This window comes from Manduca sexta, chromosome 3 (assembly GCF_014839805.1).
Source record: "Manduca sexta isolate Smith_Timp_Sample1 chromosome 3, JHU_Msex_v1.0, whole genome shotgun sequence".
Classification (NCBI taxonomy): domain Eukaryota; kingdom Metazoa; phylum Arthropoda; class Insecta; order Lepidoptera; family Sphingidae; genus Manduca; species Manduca sexta.
Genome location: NC_051117.1, coordinates 1,305,700 through 1,325,623, shown reverse-complemented (window position 1 = coordinate 1,325,623; position 19,924 = coordinate 1,305,700). Strand labels below are relative to the sequence as shown.

Here is a 19,924-nt window from a genome sequence, read left to right as displayed (position 1 = left end):
GAAACCGGTGATGTTTTTGACAACTATTTAAGCACTTCTTAACCACCTCTTAACGCTAAAACAAATTTATAAGTAAGGCTGTGAATGGTTAAGTTAATCTCAATTTACTCCAGAAATATATATATATTTTTTATATTTCTTATTATGTCCATTTAAGTTAGGGTACAATTAAAGCAAAAATGCAATTATCGTCTTTGCCATTAGGTACAGTGTTCATTGGCAAGCTGAGCAACGTGAAGACACCATCAAAGCCCGAAGATGCCCCTGAACCCAAGAAACCTCCAAAACCTCCAAAACCTGGCACAACCAGGAAGAACTTACAAGGTGAAATTATACAGTATTCATTTATAACCAAGTAAGGTATTATATACTATAGAATAATCATGTAAATTATTATTTCTCAAAATTCTTCATACATTTCCTAGGTATGTAATGCAATAGATTTTATGTAATATTAAGATTTTTCGGTTTCATCTGTTTGTTTGTTTGTCTGACTTAACGGGTTCATTATATATATTATTTGACAAATGTATTAAGATCAACAAAAAAGACATTGAAAATTGCATAACAATATTTGGTTTCGTTGCATACATTTCTTTTGAGAAATACTCAAATGAGTTTCTTTATGAAGAATGTTTGTTTGTATTTAAAATCCATTGTTACAAGTTAACTAGTTGCTCATTTATAACTGCGGTAAATCTAATTACTTCTATACTATATTGCTGTGATTTAAGTCATTCATAATCCTTGGTTTGTGCTTAATTGTATTTTGTTAAGAGCATTACTACCACGTTAAGCACAGCAAACATAAACTCTATAACAATTTAAAAATATTAGCATTAAAAAAAAACACGAAAAATCTTACAGGCTCAGTTAGTGATTACATTTTTACAGAACACATTGATCAACAAAAGAAAACACTATCAGAGATTGAAGATATGAAACGTAAGATGGAGCTGGTGGAACTTGGCATTCCGCTCGGCCTCATCTGCCCGGCCCCTAATAGCGACAAGGCTATGCCCACGAAAGCTATGCCTCCTATTAAATCATTGTTGGGTATGTTTTGTTATATTTTGTATGGTTTCTTGCTAGTCGTGTTGTATTTTTTGTTTATTTTTTTGCTTATTTATTAACTAAAATGTTTCTTAAATGTGTTTTTTTATTATTTGTGATGGGCTTGGAATGAAGGACTGCAAGCTTTGACATTTGCTATGTTCATTTGCAGCTTTCTTAGAAAATACAATTAAACTAAGTATATTTTGATAGAGTTTGAATTAATTTTGAAAATGCTATTATTATGAGGTAATAAAAGAAACATAATTTGTCTTTAAAATACGAAGTAAAATGTTATACATAAGACTCATAAGAAATATGTTATGAGTGAAAATAAGCTGTTGGTGTGCTTTCTTATGCCTACTATTAACTGCCACTTTCAATAAACGACGCCAATCGCTGTTTTTGATCTATCTCAAAAATTAACCAATCAGAACAAAGTTCTTTTTGACATGTTTACAAATGAGTTATTTTGATTGGTTCTTTTCGAAAACGGTTTGAAAATTGAGATTGGAATTGCTTATTCAAAGAGGCTGTAAGAGTTAAAAAAAACATAGCATAGTATCATTAACTCGTGTTCTGTGTGGTTTTGGAATGTGAATCATCTGTAGTCAGTAAAATATCTTGTTTGTTACTAAAATGTTCATTGTGTATATACAAACTTTCATGTGACATTGTATAGTTTTTTTTATTTTTATTCTCGCACGCCAAAGTAGCTGCACTGCGCCTGATGGTAAACTCGATGCCGTTCAGATAAAGTATTCAATGGCAACAGATGGCTATCTCATGTCATGTGACACAATCATGCCAGCTTCACACTACTTTACCATTAACTGTCAAGCTTTATAAAAAGATAAATGCATAAAGAATGTATATTGTACTTCTCTAATAACCAGCGGATACATCTCATACCATGAGAATCAGAGTGGTCTAAGCAAGCATTGTAAATGCTTTACATACAGTAGTATTTTTAGCCATTTCATTACAATATTAAATGTAATCTGTGAGGTCATCACATTAGCATACATTTTTAGTAGACGACTTCAGCCGCCATATTCGGATCGATAGCGAATCTATGTGTTTAGAATGTTAAAAAAAAAACACGACTCCTTGTCGTTTTATTGTGATTGGTTGAGAGACGAACACGTGACCGACGCTTAGGTGTCTCGACCAATCACAAACATCAAAATTAACGACGTCGACTAATGTGCCGTGTTTTTTTAGGACATTATAAGTAGACTGATCCAATGAGAATAAATTTCGTTTCGATTTTAGTTGGCGGTTGGAATCGGCCTTATATTGATACCTGTAAGGATAATTGTAACACTGTTTTTCTAAATTAATTATGTTGATATGAATAACATAGAAGCTAGATTCAAGACATATACGGGAAAATTTGCAATGTTTTTCCATGAAGTAATTATTAATATTATTTAATTTTATTCTAAAGGCCGCTCTGGTTCTTATGTCTTCAACTGTAAAAGAAATGTTGCATGTTTTTAACTGGGCTTAAGATAGCTACGAGTGCGTACTCATTGTCATCATATACATGGAAGCATGGAGGGGATGTGAAATAACTTCAGACCGGGGAAATAAATTAATATTATCCAATCCAAAGGATACTTGCTCAGTTTAAACTGATTGGTTTAAGGTACTTCACATTCCCTCGACTTATTCACAAACAACTGCTATGCTGCATGTGACTAACTTCACATTGTTCATTTTGAATCGGCTATCTGTCATGTCTCTTGGTGGCATAGTTGTATTGCGTGCGCGGACGACACTGTTCCGAGGTCCCTGGTTCGAATCCCGGGTCGGGCAGGGGTATCGGGTTTTTCTGTTCAGTATCAGATCGGAATCTGGAATGCCGATGGGGTCGTTTCGTATCAAATAGGAGGTGCCTTGGTTGCACCTCTTGCTATGTCTGCCATGTGGAAGCTATTATCACATTTTGTTGCACTTATTAATTTTCATTTGTTATAACTAACCCTGCACGTGTTATGTCCGCTTTTTGCTTGGTGTGTGTATAGGCACGCGCAGAAGCGCACGCGCACGCACGCGTTCACGCGCACGTTCAGGTTCCTCCTACCGGAACTACACGGCACGCTTGCGAGATTTCGCTACGGCTAGTAAGTAAACCTAAGTGAGAATCAGATTGGCCTTAATGTCGTTTTAATATATAACAGTGGCGCGAAGTAGTTTTGATGTATGGTGTGCCGGTAGTAATTGCCGAAGTTCTTTAATTCCTGAGTATGTTAGCATAGATAATTCAACTTGTTTGTTTGTTGCACGCATCTACATTATAAGGTATAGGTGAGAAGGTACTCAATTAAGTGTATTAACAAATTGCTGGGTCATGATTACAAGGTCCTATGTAAATTTTTACTTATGTCGAAATAATATTAAAAAATTGCAATGAATATGTCGTGGTTTCCCTTTTTGTCTCTCGATTATTGCAATTTTTTACTTAAAACAGCATTATGTGATATAATATATAACTAAATTTGTGCAAAAAAATTGAATATAGATCCTTGTAATAAAGAGAAATATCATCTCACAAATAGGATATACAATTATAGCAAAGTAACAGTTTAATTAAGCAAATATTTCTAAAGTGACATTTGGCCATTCTGGTTCTCACAGCCTCATTATTATAGTAGTTCTTCTTGTTTTAGCATGTAGTAGTGAATATAAATTTACCAACATTTCACATTTTTAGTTTGTAAAACTAAAGAATTCATTTATAAACAATATTTCTGTTTATTCATTTAATTATTTACAAAAAAAAAAAAAAAAAATTTGTAAGTTCGATATCTTAGTTGTATTATAATGGTACTTATTAGTTAGTTATAAATAACTTGAATTTTACAGACCCGGCAAAAGTTGATGAAATTATACTCGAAGCAAAAAAGGCTAAAGCAGAAGGTAGGGAGTTCAAATTTGATTACCAAAAGCTGTTGCCTGGATACGACAATCCGTTCCAGAGAAAGAAAGACGAACAAGACAGAGACAGGAAATCCTCCGAACGCGAACACCGCAGCAAAAGTGACAAGAGAAGAAGTGACAAATATGATAGACGCCATTCGCATAGGAAAGATGATAAAGAAAGAAATAGAGATAAGGACAAACATAGAGATGAAAAGAAATCTAAAGACAAAGATGAGAAGAAAGGGAAAGATGTTACAAAGGTTTTAAAATCTGCAACTAAAGAACCCACTGAAAAGGATACGAAAGAGACCAATGTAAACTTGAGCGATTATTTAGTTTGTGACAGTTGGTCCTTGGACAATGACGATAAAAACAGCACATCTAGTCCGAAAGTTGATGATAAATTGAAGATAAAAGATATACCGCTGCCTTCGGACAAGCCTCTTGGTCAATTCAAAGACAGCTTTAAGACTGTCACCCAACGCCCAGCCCAAGCGCAAAACCTGTCACAGTTCAAAAACTTCAACCTGTTATCGACTCATTTGAATACGAAATAGACCCTAATGATGAAGAAATACTTGACATGTTCGACGAGGACTCAACTTTAGAGAAATTTGGAAAGAAATCATCAAAAACAGACAGTCTCTACGACTCTCCCTATAGATATAAAACTTTATGAAGAACTTGCTATAAAAGATGACACTACAAGCGATGAGAAATTCCTGCAATCTGTTATAAATGAGATAAAACAAGGCGATTTGATGGATGACAGCAGTCAGGATAAAGGATTGGTCGAGTACGACATGTCGCCATCAAAAAGACGACAGAAGTATCAGCCGGGGTTCGGTGACGCCCGAGCTGAAAGACTTAAACTTAAGTCAGAGGAGTGATTACTCCGACGGATACAAATCGGCCGAAAGCGGATACAAGTCGACCGAAAGTGGATGCAAGTCAAACATTAGTGTGGACAGTCAGGGGTCCCTGAGGTTGTCTGTGGAGAAGGAGTTAGAAGACATGGAGGGTAAGTTTTCGAAGACGACCGTCGACTCCTTGGAGACGTGGAGCTTCGTGTTGAAGATATGCCAACCGCTTTTGTTCAGACATGACAAGAACAAATGCTATAAGTAAGTTTCGCTTTGATATTTTTATACGCTGCACTTTTTTGGGTGATGGTGATAATATGATGGATATGGATATAAATTATAATTTGAAAGTGTATACAGTGTGTTGCTGAAAGAGGGTATCAATAATAATTTGACGTTAGGGGATGATTTGAAGTTTATTGGTAACGTTAGAAAAGGAAAATTGATTTATTTTTCAATTATTATGTGACATAGCGATGTAAATAATATATTTAATTTTTTAATATAGATTCATACCATTGTTGACATAGTAGATTGATAGCCAAGCCGCTCCAAAGGTGTATCATAAATATTTGAAGTTATATTTCGAATAAATTCAATATAATTGAATTAGTACAAAAATTATTAAATTTATTTGTATGATTATTAGATTAGTATCCCATTACAGGCTAACGACTAGTGGTCGTCCAGTGGTTAAAATTCGGCTGTCAAATTTAATATATTTTTTTACACATATTATACCTAAATTAAATTATTCTGCCCTCCTCTGCTCGATCTTTGAGAATACCATATCACTTTGCCGTGCACGCAATATGCTTAAAAAGTGGTTATATTATATCTTTCTGCACTCCTTCATATACACTTTAATTGTGTACTCCCGTTCGCGTAATTTTCGTAAAAGGAATACAAAGTTTTTGTTTCACATATTAATATATAGATCACTGTTGATACCACCATTCTGCAACACCCTGTATACCGACACAAAGAACTTTTTCTTTTGTTTTTCTTTTGCTTTATCATAAACGTTATCACAAGCTTCAAACTTGAAGAGATACAGCGAACTTGAAGCGAAAATAACCGAGCCAAGTGCGAGCCGGACCTTCGGACCGCGAGTTCTCTACCATTCGCGGCTCGAAGATCCGGAACCCACTCGCCGGTTCTGAACCACAGCGGAGCATAGGGGGATATGTCAGGCCATTTATGTATAAATGTTTATTTTATTTACCAATAACCAGGGAAACCCGCAGCTCTCCGAAGATATGGTACACGCAGAATCCGAAGGTGTGCAACTGCGTGAAGGACAGGTCCGTGGTGTACGAGGAGTTGGAGATGTGCAAGATGACGCTCGTGGATCGAGTGTATGGGTGTGATCAGTGAGTGTATTGTGGTGTATTTTCTTGCTAAATATAAGTAGCTTGTCTGGTGCTTGTCAAATTGCAAGGATATTTAGAGTTTAATACGGCGGCAGACAGTTTACGTTACGTCTTAAATCCAAGATATTCAAATGGGAAGCCATCAGTAGAATTCAGTTCGATGATGGAAAGACATAAAAGGTACAGTTTGACAGCAAAAAAAATAGCACCAGACGCTGGGATAAGTACCTTGAACATTCCTGTAGGACTTTAAATATTTTCATATTAAACAGTTTTCCACTTCAGGATCTCGGATTTTCAACCAGCGACCTCCCGCACGTGGTATCCTCACGCGAGCCAGTGCATGGTGGAGAAGACCAACATCCCCCTGGCGCCGGACGACGACTGGGAGGCGGAGGACAGCCAGGTGGCGTGCACCAGCCACAGGAGGTCCACCACGCCGCAGCGCAGCGAGGAGATATACCTCGACAGGGAGTACCAGAGGTGCAGTGATGAATTTATACTCTTTAAGTATAGGCTAGTTTAGTGTCTATTTTAATGGGAGAAAAAGGTTCCTAAGTGTAATTATTAGTGCGGGATTTATATTTTTTATGAGTGTAGGCCCCTTTATTTCCGCCGCCACATGTAGGTAGCTTTATGTTTATATGTAGATTTCTAAAATACTTAAAAATTTTCCATTTGTTTGTATTATGGAAGGCACTAAAGTTAAATAAACGAATGATAAACTAAATCGAGTGAGCGTCCTCTGAAGTCTGCCGCCCCTATGAGGCTACCGCCTATAAGCCGCGGCCTATTTACAAATCCAGGACTGGTAATTATGCTTCCCCCGAGGCCAAGATCTATACGGCCTATGGATAGATCAGGCACTGCAGGTGTTTGTAAGCGCTGGATATATTGTAGATTGTATGGAAATATTGACAATCCAATGGGTATCAAAACTGGTAAGTGGCTAAACCCGATTAATTGAAAATCGTCTGTAATGAACTGGGTGTATAATATGATAGATTGTCCATGCTTAGATGGAAGCTCGCTACATTCACCAAATAAAGAATAACCGAGTGACTCTATGTTCCTTAATGGTTTATTATAAGTGTATCAGCAGAAAAAATTTAAAATAAAAAGTTTTACTTGTTTTTAACCAATTTCTAAAAAAGGAGGAAGTTCTCAATTCCACTGTATTTTTTTTATCGTATATTTGTTGTTATTTATGTAGCTTAACAAGCAATTTTTAATTAGTCACTGACTCCAAAATTGGTAACCGGTATATAGGTAATGTTAAAGTATTTTTTGATCCTTGTGGTTTTTGAAGGTATAATATTGTGTTATGTACTTTAGGTTCATGCAAGCAGTATTGTCGGACGTGTCGGAGAAGCGGCCGGAGACGTCGCGCAGCACCACGCCCGTCACCAACGACGCCAAGAAGAAAGACGAGGCTGATGATAAAAAGAAGGTGAGATGCTGGTGTTTGGATTACTAAAGCTGATGCCTTTATCCGTTAATGTTTAGGCAAAGGGATTCAGTGTCTGGTAATGTTATAGAGAGTAAGCATAACGCCTTATTTTTGAAAACTTTATTCGAAAATTTATTAAGAATTTTGGAGCCCTATAATTGGTATCGAGTATTAATTTTAATATTTATAATGGCACGAAAAAGTGACCCAACTGCATCTAATGGTAAGTGAAGTAGGGTCTAATAGACTGTGTACTGACCAAAGCTGATTATCCCTCGTCAGTCGGCATAATTATGCCGGCCAGTTGGAACCTGATATATACAGGCTGATCCCGGAACGCGACACACGTGGCTTACTATGGAAATATGAATATATAATTGAGAACATAAGTTAAAATGTAACTTTATTTTTAAGGCAAAGAAACCCCGGCTTAGCAGCGAGGGATGGAGCCAGGAGTCTGATGTTGAGGAAGAGGCCCAGAAAAGGTATAATGCATGCATGGAACAACATTTTCAAGCAATAATATTCTATGTTCTTACAAATAAATAAAAGGTGTGTTTTGTTTTTACAATTTCGAGACAAGTATGCTGCTCCCCTGATGGTAAGCGATACCACCGCCCATAAACAACAGCAACGCCATACAGTATTTAAAATTACAAAGTATTGTTTGGTATTTCACTGCGCTGGCCATCCTGAGACATGAGATGTTAAGTCTCATTATGTCCAGTAGTTATGCTGGCTACAATGTTCTTCAAACCGAAATACAATACTGACTACACACTGCTGCTTGGCGATGGGCTGGACATTGCCGTGGTACCTAGACGTCCTCTCGCATACGAGAGACCCACCATTAGTTATTAGTATTAATCTGAAGTTTTTTGGGCCTCCTGAAGGGGCTGCTCCACCACTGAAATAATTTAAGCCTTAGTCCAAGACTCTGTTCTATTGCATAGGGGTTTAGGTATAATTTCAAATACTACATTTTTATAGCAGGAAGAAGATCAAAGTTGACAAAGAGAAGGAGAAATCTCGTAAACGGAAATATTCGTCTTCGTCTCTATCGGATAGTGACGATCAGTCGAAGAAGAAGAAATCTCTAAAGAAAAAGGTAAATATTGTAGTTTGTATTTTTTTTACTAGTTCAGCAAAGTATCTTCTCTGTAGTTTTTTGGTAATTGGAATAGGGTCTAGATACAGTGTCGATTGACGAGAGCTGGTTATCCTTCGTCAGTCGACACAATTATGCCGGCTCGTTTGAAACGGAATGTACATAGGCTCTATAGTTACATGGGCCTTTATGGCGAGTTTCATACCTTGTGTAAGATGGTCGCTATCCAGGCGGATAAAAACAACCAACCACGAGCAATATTCCGTAACAATTGTAAATCATAAAAGTCGGAAAAGAATCACACTTAGAAATGTTACCATTACAAATAATTTTGTTTTATCTTTTGATGGATAATCAAAGACGATAGCTAGTGTTCAGTTTCATATATAATTTCTACCAATAGAAGACGTTTAATTTCACAATTACCGCCAAAATTATTAGACCAACCTCGATCGAAGGATCTATAATATATTTATTATAGGGCAGCTAGTAGTTGTTACAATATTTTGTAGGTAACAATGAGTTCCAAAAATATTCAAAAGTACCTGTTTGATCAATTCTTAAAATACATAATATATACAATAATTACTCAATTTTAAATAATTTTGATTTACAAACAATTATCTTTACAGAATAGTAAAAAATCTAAATCGTCGAAACACAAACTCAGCAAGAAATATCTGAAGAAGTTAAAGCTAAAGAAGAAGAAAAGGTTATTGAAGTTGGATAAATCAGAAGATGACTCTGATGACATCAGTGATAACGGTAAATACGGGAAAAGTATTTATATCTTATATTATGTAATAAGAAATTGTATAATTTCACAAAGTACGCATTCAAGAGCTTCGTCAGGCGATGGCCCGGGGTGGGGGGGTCTTTGGGGCAAGTTAATGTGGAGAATGAGAAATGTATGAATTATAGGTGAAGTCGAGAGCACATGTTCCTCCCCAATCCACCTCTCCTGCCCATCATATATGGGTTAGTTTTCGGCTGAGTCGAATCGTTTAATGAACAAGTCAGCTGTCAATTCTTTTACTGTGCCTTAAGATATTTGAGATGTTGTTCATGTCTGCTTATAAAATAGCGACACTTTAATTTGACAGCGTGTTAACTGATACCGTATTTCAGAATTAAACTTAATTGCATCTGTTAATACATTCATTACGACTGATTTTAAATATTGAGCCCAATCTAACTTCACATCAATGGTGAAAATATACAAATCAAAACGAGTGATCAGTAACTAATCATCTCTTCATTATGATTGGTCCATTTATGCGATCAATCCGCTTGCTTCTTATACTTACATTATTAATTACAGAAAGAAAGAAAAAAGAAAAGAAAGCTAAAAAGAAGCGGCTACAAAAGCTAAAACGCAAGACACAAAAGAAGAAGAAAGGTAAAGCGAAATCATCGAGCAGTTCGTCGTCGTCATCATCGTCATCGTCATCGTCGTCGAGCAGCGACAGCTCCACGGACGAGAGCGAGAAACGAAGAAAAAGAAAAGAAAGAAGAAATAAAAAGTAAAAAGCGTAAACAGTATTCTGAGACTAATGAGGAACTTTTCGATGTCAATATATTGAATAATATTAAGACGGAGAAAGTGACAGATGATGAGAAGCAAGGCATCTCACCAAGGAAGAAACCGCGGGAAATTATTAATGTCAAAGAGCTTCAGAATGATTTTGTGGGTAACAACATACATATCAAGAAAGAAGGGCAAGTTGATAAGAAAAATGAAAGGTATGTGAATATCTTATTTGTCGTAATTTCTTAGAAGCATTAGATTTGATGTAAATGTCTTTGCATTCTTAGCATATTAGTCTATTCCTTGTGTATACTGTAAAAAGGCGGTTTTTATAGGTTCCGTCATTATTCCTACATATTATAAAACAAAGTCTCCCGCTGCGTCGTTGAGCCGAGTAAACTGAATAACAACCGAACGAATTTCGATGAGATTTGGTATGGAGATAGTTTGAGATCCTGGGAAGGACGTAGGGTACTTTTATTCCGGGAGAATATATTGCGGGTAATGTCTCGAGCAAAAGCTAGTTAATACTAAATTTTCTTACTTCATGTCAACAGAAATTTTAGCACAAGTAAGACTAAAAAATTAAACTTGAAAGTATGTAAAGAGTTATTTTGTGTGTTTGCTTCTAGTGTGGAAACGCCAAAGGAGATGGAAGACAAAGACGTGACGCCGGTGTGCGAGTCGTTGGAAACATCGGAGGGCAGCGCGGAGGCGCAGCCCGAGACTCTAGATAGCAAGAGTGAGGAACCTTTCAAGGTATGTTATCACTTAACAATATGGATGTCTGCATTTAAAAATATTTGAGATAGACGAAAAATAAGTTGCAAATCAATACTAACAAAAACATACATTTTTCTCCATCTTTTATACAATGTGAGTTGTGAGAAAAAGATACCATATAATGTTGATGTAAATAAAAATGTAATACATACCAACTGTTGTGTTAACTCGAATGTGTAACCTAATTTGTATTTATTGTGTAAGTAAATCTTGATCCCTTGTATGTGTTAATATTTTGACTGTTTCGTCTACAGGAACCCCAGGACCCGAGCCGTTCTACGCCCCCAACCACGAACACTCACGGAAGAGTCGAACCAGTCGCAATCCTCGCAAGAGTCCGTCGTCAGCAAAGAGCCAACATTCGAGAAAGACGAGAGCCACCTACGAGCCCTCTCTCCCAACTCGAACTACAGCTTCAATGATGTGATAGCAGCCAGTGGTAATCTCAAAGAGCAAGATGACAAGTTCGGCGTGAACTTTGAGAAGGAAAACTACGAGATGTACGAACAGATGGCGCTGTCGTATAGTAGCGAGGTTGCTAGCCAGGTGGGTTTGGTAGGAATTGTTTGGTGATGGTGGTTGCTATTTTTGACTATAACGAGACAGTTTTGGGTCTGATGTGTCATACAGTGTAGTTTAGTGATCTGTGTTTGAAGTTCACGCTGACGTTGCTATTATTTATGAGAAGGCGCTCGCGTTATTTAGCAGTTTTCTTGTTGACATTTATATAAACTGACTTCTAAATAATGGCGGTAGTTCACAATTCATGTATTTTTATTGTAGGACGCGGCGCAGATCCCGCTCCCGCCTGAAGAAGAGCCAACGCCACCAGCGGTCGTGGAAGATGACCTGGCGGAAGTGAGCGAGTCGGCGACAGTGGCCGAGGCTAGCGGCGAGGCGGCGGCCGAGGAGGCGCAGGAGCAGGTGGAGCGGCGCATCGAGACGGTGGTGCAGCGTGCGGCGGCGCGGCGAGATCAAGTGCGACTGGCGCCCGCCCGACCACGCGCACGACCAGCACCACCAGCACCACGCGCGGGAGCGACCCTCGCGCTGGGGTCTGTACTCGATCATTTATTTTTACGTTGTATTACGGGCGTTGTACACCACTCCGAAGTCCCTAGTTTGATTTCTGGGTCGAGCAATGATATTGCGTTTTTCTATTCAGTGTCAGATCGAAGTCCAGGATTTGTGCTCGACATGCCGAAAAGTAGGCTCTGGTTGCACCACTGCTTACTCCTTCGAAGAGAGTGAGATGTGCTGTATAAATCTAAATCTTAATTAGGTGTCAAAATATGATATCCTTTAGCGGAAGATGCTGCTTCCCTTAATCGATTCCATGTGCTGACCTGAATTACTGGTTACGCACTACGTAATTCGGAGACGAGCCAATGTACCAGGTATTTTATTATTCGCTAATATTATAAATGCAAAAGTCTGTGTAAATGTTTGAATGTTTGTTTGAAGTTCGAAAGGCTTTTCACGCGGTTGAAGCCTCGAGCAACACCTAGCTATTCTATATAAATGGACCCTGCATACATTCTTTTTAAGTTTTTATTTTATTACTCATATCACTAGGTTTGAAGCCGGGCGAAGTGAACATAGTGCTGACCGGCGGTAACAACACAGAACAGTTTCCTATACAGACGGTGGTCGACTCGCAGCCAGTGTACCAGATACAGAGCCTCGCCAATAGGACCGACAGCTGCAGTATTGAGTGAGTTGTGTTGTCAATTGTATAGTAGTATGAACGCGTTCCGCTAGATGGCGTTGTGTTGAAATTATGCTGAAAAGCTGATTTCATTTTTGTGCCGATTGGAGAACTGTTTTTTTTTTATTTTTTAGTTTTGAAACAAAAACCTGTCGTATGTTTACGTAATCTGCAAATCTTGCTTCCATAGACCAATTGTTTCTCGTTATTAATATCCTAAATACAAGATAATTGTGTCGTACGGCATAGTTAATTGGCAATATTAATTATAATTAATTTTGTAGTTACGATTACGATGAAGCGTACATGGACACGTACGGCGCGTTAGACCGACTGCAGTACGGCGACTGTTTTGGCGCGGGCTCGCCGCTCGGACACGACTCCGCGACCGCGCACGCGCAGCAACACGCGCTGCAACACGCGCAACACGACGAGCTGCCGCGCGCGATACACGCCAGCACGCTCGACGAAAGGATCTCGCGAGTGTTGCAGGACACCGGTGAGTCGATTGCAGCTAACGTCACTCGAGTCGTAGTATCGTAAAAAATAATTTTTATATAAAATGCAATCTTTGGGCCTTTAAAAACTGTTTTACGTTATTTTTTTTAGTATTTACTGTCAAGTACAACTTACTCGTTTGCCTCGTTTCTTAAATTAACAGATTTGATAATCTGTAAATAAACAGACATGACTCAGTTTTTCTATTCATTTATTTACACATTCTCTATTCGTAAATGTATAAAGGCGGACTTTGTGACCACAGTCGACCTTTGGGTGATGCAGAGATGAAATAATATAACACTTTTCGTTAGTAGCTATTAATACGTGAACCTTAACATTGTGTTAATAGTATCTAAAATTCATTTTCAGTTCTCGGCGAGGTGGCTAAGGAGGCTGAAGAGGTTGAGGGTGAAAAAGATGGCCCGGAAAAGGGGATATTGATCACGTAGGTATTGTGTTTATAATAGCGGGGAGGATGAACTGCTGGCAAGAAAGACGAAGGTTTGATCCCGCGATTAAAGTGCACTACGACGACGGTCAACAATCCCAGGAATTACCTTTTTATTATTGAAAAGTGTTCGGAAATTATATTCCGGGTGAAGACTTTCAATTAACTATATATAGTCTGACCAGGAAAGTAAAAATCCATGCTGTTTTGAAATAATGAATTAATTGTACTGTCTACGTAATTTTAACAAGCAGAAGCGGCGACTCCAGAGCACTTTTATTTTTCTTGTCACGCTAACATAAAATTTTGTTACAAATTATACACCCTGTTTTATTTACATAATTATTGTGATGTGCAGGAAGACAGCGGTAACGCCCGAGAGCCGCGCCAACAAGCGAGTGAGCTTCGCGGACGGGTACAAGCCCGGGCAGGACTCTGATGTCGAGGAACCGCCCGCCAAAAAGGTAGGTGACAGTTCGTAGTGGGAAATGGAACCTTGCGAGCTTAGCCGAGATCTCGCGAGATCATAATAACCAGTGTAGGAAGATCTCAATGTTTACGAGATTTGCGGGATTGGACTTTTTAATATAAACGTAAATGAATTTGTAAATAGTTACATGTAAGATTAAAATAAAACAAGTATGTAATGTGGCATACATAGAGAATTGTATTTTTAAATAATATAATAATAATATTTGAAACCTCGATTGAATAGTCATTTAAGAATTATAGAGATATTGTTTGTTTATAGCATCTAAATGACTCGGTAACCGGTGATAATAGCGTATACTGTTATGTTACAGAAGAAGCGGTCGCGTCGCTACGGTTGCGCGTGGCCGTGCCCGGCGTCGCACCCGGACCACGTGCCGCTGTGGGACGCGCTGCCCCCCCCGCCGCCGCCGCCGGGCTCGCCGCCCCCGCCGCAGCCCCCGCCCGCGCCCCCCGTACATCTGTTGCGCCACCACAAGCCCGCCTCGCTGCTGCCCACGCCGCCCCATCATTTGCACCATAAGTTCGGTGAGTGGTGTATCCTTATGAATATTGTAGATGCGGAAGTAAATTCTGTCTTTTAAGCTTTCACTAAACCAATTTTCACACAAGGGAAACCGCTATTAGTAACTACTATACCATAAATAGATTAATCGCCAAACTAAGAATTGAGTATTTGGTATTTAAGTCTACAGTATTGAAGGATCAAAATTGTCGATATTTCTAAATCGATTACAATGTTTGTTATAAATTACGAAAATTGTTTAAGAAAACAAAACGTTTTGCCAACGACTTTAAACTGAAAAAAAATATTTAATATATTTTTCGTAGTGTTAATTTTGTGTATTAATATTTTATCTAACTTTTTAACCCGTATACCAAGTAATCAGTAATACAAACAGTCGGCCAGATCATACATATCTAATCTATATCGATACTGTCATTACTTTTGAAGTAACTTCTTTTTTCTTATTACAGATCCCAGTGGTCCAATACCAGGGTTTATGCCACCGGAGCCTCCGCCCGGCCTTCTCTTGTAAACCACTATTAGTTTCAGTTATTACAGTGTAATATTGTCACCTTGTAAATAAACGTTAAGGACACTTTTTGTTCATTTTTATTTTTTAACCGACTTCAAAAAGAGGAGGGGGTTATCAATTCGACGTGAATGTATTTTTTTTTCATATAGTGAGCTCAGTAGACGTCGTTCTACAGACCGCATTTTATGTAAAATACCTTTTACCTTTTAAGTTTCGACAACAAAGAGAGAGAGACGAAGAAGAGACGACAAAGAGTTACCTAGGGTCCAAAATTATCCTATGATTTAAGCTGACTAAATTCTCAGATTTTTCTTTGAAATCGGTTAGGTGGAAATTATACAAGGAATACTTTAAATACTTTGTATAATTTTCACCGAATTGCCTACCAACGCACCCACCACACCCAAGATGCCGGAAAAAACGGGTGCGAATTTTTTTTCGGCCGAGTTGCCCAGATTTCCTCGTCAGATTTATTGGGTCAGCAAACACATTGGATCCGCCTCAGGCGACGGAAAGCCGCGCTACGCCACTATCTCTCGGTTAACAATATTAGCCTATCGGTTTAAAGTTAAATGATCATTTATATTAGACCAGACGTTGCTCACGGCTTTGCCCGAATAAAAAAATCCAGGATACAAGACAAGCTATGTACTTTTCGAGGATAAAACATGCATGACAAGCTATGTATTTTCCGTACCAGATTTTATGAAATCGATGGTTGGACCGCAAAATGTAGCAGGTTTATTATAAAAGTAAAGATTTATGAAACTAATTTGAAAACGACTCAATGCTAAACCTAACAAAGGAATATTGTTTTTTATTTATGGTTATATTTTCTTCTTGTTTTTAAAAGAAGGCAAAGGTTCTCAGGGATGCAGTTTCATTACCACGTCCAAAATCTTTATTCAAATTCAAATGTTAAAACCATGTTTGTAGTAAAGGTATATTGTATAAAAATTATAGAGGTTTAGAATTCCTAGTGCAAAAGTCAAAAGTCAAAAGTTATGCCTAATGGCCACTAAGTACAAAGCTCTCTAGTATAATAGATATTTAGAGAGGGCATATTATGATGTACGTGCAGTCAGCCACCAAAGTTGCTGAACAGATGTGAACTTCAAATAGCCTTTATGTTTTGTGCCTTATGCAACAAACTTTGTTTCTTCGCTAAAATAAGCTACAAAGGGATTAGGTTATTTTAATGATATAAAAATAAATAATTTTATTAAACCTAACTTTTATACATTTGAAATTTTGTTTGTTCAGCTACTATTATATTTGACTGCATATTTATGTGTTCCATTTTATTATTTGCTCCATTTATTTCTATTTTCTCCCGTAACCATAAAAAATTACAGTAACTTTTACGATTAACTAACCTAATATGATAAATAATATCAGTCCTGTATTATATATTGTCCCACTGTTGGGCACGGGCCTCCTCTACTACGGAGAGGGATTAGGCCTTAGTCCACCACGCTGGTCTAGAGCGGATTAGTAGACTTCACACACCCTCGAAATTCCTATAGGGAACTTCTCAGGTATGCAGGTTTCCTCACGATGTTTTCCTTCACCGTTAAAGCAAGCGATAATTCTCAAAGAATACACACATCACTTTAAAAAAGTCAGAGGTGTGTGCCCTTGGGATTCGAACCTGCGGACATTCGTTTTAGCAGTCCGTTCCATAACCAACTATAGCCTAGTTGGTTTTTAACTAGCCTTACAGTAATGTAATTTGTTTTTTAATTTAATGAATCACTTAGTCGAATTTCGGGCATAGCGGCGCATTTCAACAGAGATCAACCAGGTGCGCAGGAGGTATTATAGTGCACGAGTGTGTTCGCAATACACAGAGGCAATCTTTGTTCCTGCACTCTGATAGTCTGGTGAGACGGCATTCGATATGACCGTAGAGAGATCATGCGCAGCAGCAACGGCTTTTCGTGCTTTAAGGGGCACGGACGTATCACACCGCCAACTTCTTGACTGCGAGCTGAGACTAAGTAATGTGGAAAAACCGTCATAATTATTTTTGGCTTGAACTGGGATACGAATCTAGGTAGGTACTCAGCTCAGTACTTGTTCTCGTACCGATTATGCTTTACAACACTACCAAGGCAGTCGAAAAAACTAAGTGAGTACCTTTACTGCGTATGTTTTTAATTAATTTGTATTTCTGGGTGGTGCTGCTACTCATAATAGGCAATTTTGGCACGCATTAGCCGGAATCGGCCAGAGGTTGCGGCGCATTTCTAATGTTTGCTTTACATATTACTACTACAGTGTAGTACTGACACAAGTATGGTTCTAAGTAGATCAGTACAGCAAGCTTCTCCTTTTGCTTTACTTTTGTTTTGGTGTCGATGGTTAGATCGTCAGGTATTAAAATAAAACTGCAGTGTTAAAAACAATAAAATAGATTTTCATTTATTGTGAGACGAAAAATACAACAATGGGACTTATCAGCTAAAATGGTTAGTGGCAGACTGTCGTGTCAAAACAATTGATTGTTAGGTATGGGGCGCGCGGCTCGACGCCGGGCGCCGCTACTTACAGCATCCATAGACTCCTAATTACTTATGTCTTTCATCGGGAAACTCGTGGTAACGAATATCAACGAAACATTAGCATATATATCATAATATAATACTTCAAAACGATACCATGACCACTATTTACTGAAATCATAACTAATATTATTTTAAACATTGTGAAGTTTCAATAGTTTCATTTTTAACTAATTTTTTAAAAGGCTTTATTGATTCGAAGCTAATACTTAATTACTTACAAGATTGTTTAATAGTTTTAATAGTAGTCGCGCCACTCGTCCGACAGATGGCGTCATGAGTGTCATGTAAGGTGATATGTGTGTCGCTCGGCTCCGGAGTGTGACGGCGCGGCGCCTGCGTACCTCACAAATAAAACGTAACAACTCTCAAATACCGCTACTATGAAACGTTCTATACAAAATTGAACATTGCCGATTCGCTAGATCGTTTTGATTTCATTATATTTTTATTTTATCACTAAAACAAGTGGGCGGCGAGCGGTCGCGGCTCTCGTGTGACTCTCGTTTCAACTCGTCACTAAGTCGATTAAGTACATGTCTTACGTTATAAGTTGAAAATGCCACTGCTGCGATCCTACGTCGCCTATGCCTGTGCGGCGCGCGCGCAGCGGAGACTCGCGGGCGGCGCGTGTGGCGCGCGTGTGGCGCGCGTGTGGCGCGTGTGTGGCGCGTGTGTGCTGGCGCACGTGGCGCACGGGCGCGCGTTAGGGCCGCTGCGCGCGCGCCTCGCTATTGCTCATAGAGAAAAAATTCCGAAATCAATTCGTTACACCGTAGACTATATTTTGTTTAATAAACTTGAAGTATTTATCAATAATCAATAAGTACATTATAATAATTGAATAATTAGTATTTTGTTTCATAAGAGACTAGGGCATTACAAAATAAATACCTCTCAGCTATACAATTTTAATGTTTATTTCTATTTTTAAACATTTTGAAGATGTTCAAAAAAGTGGACTACTTGGGTGTGTACCCGAGACGCCCTGACGCGCGGCTCTCGTGTACAAACGCCTCGGCTGATGCGTCTACGCTTCGAGATATGACTTAAATGTACATACTTAGATTTAGGGGAAAAAGGTCGTAAAAACAAAAGAGTTACTGAAATTTTATAACAAACACCTTAACTAATAGTTCAATAATTTAGTTGAAGTATATAGAGTGTGGCGCGCGGCGGGCGGCGGGTGGCGGGAGGCGCGGTCCGTCGCCACTGGCACGGCACGGCGCCGCTCCGTCACCGACACGACACCGCGCCGACTCCGCGCCGGCACCGACACGGCCCGACGCCCCCCGCGCGCTCGCACGCAACATGTCTTTGACAAAGCAATATAAAACATTTCATTCCGTGTGAGAGATGACACGATGGTATGCGAAAACTTTTTATTTTTCAAAAACACACGTCCATTCGCTCACCCTTGCGCTTAAATCTAAAATTAATAATTAGACAATATTTTTTTATTTGTTCAACAGACGCGCGCGCGCGACGCGACGCGCGCGTATAATAATAAAATATTTTCAAAACAATCGAATAATTAAACACACTAGTTAACAATATAACTTATGCTCACGTACGCGCGTACTCAACCATACACGTTCAAAATCAAATACGAAACTTGATCATCCTCGTTACTTTAAAATATGATTTTATACACAATCGTTTCAGCATTACAATACAATAAGAGCGATGGCAGCGTAACGGTTCGCGTAAGGTCCGTGCGCGACGGCGCGCGCTACATAATACTGATATATCGCTAAGTTATTGCACGAGGGCACGGTGTGGGCGGCGGCGGGGCGTGTTACACCGCCGTCTCGGTGTGGCTGTGGCTCGACAGGCGCTCCACGTCGATGTCGTGCGGCGCCAGCGTGTCGCGCGCCGCGTCGTACTCGACGCTCGACGAGTGCGAGAACCGCTTGGACAGCGCCGTCTGCTTGCGCAGCGCCTCCGCCAGCGCCGCGTCCGCCAGCGAGCCGCGCGAGTCCAGCCCCTGCCGGAACGCGTTCACCACGCGGATCTGCGCGCCACGCACGCGCGCGTTACTCACCGCACGCGCGCGCCGCACGCCTCCGCGCTCGCGGTACTCACCTT

At 39.1% G+C, this 19,924-nt stretch overlaps 1 pseudogene; it reads left to right on the top strand.

Moving 5' to 3' along the window:
* Positions 1 to 19,924, top strand: part of LOC115456036 — a 42,210-nt pseudogene that overhangs the window by 1,444 nt on the left and 20,842 nt on the right.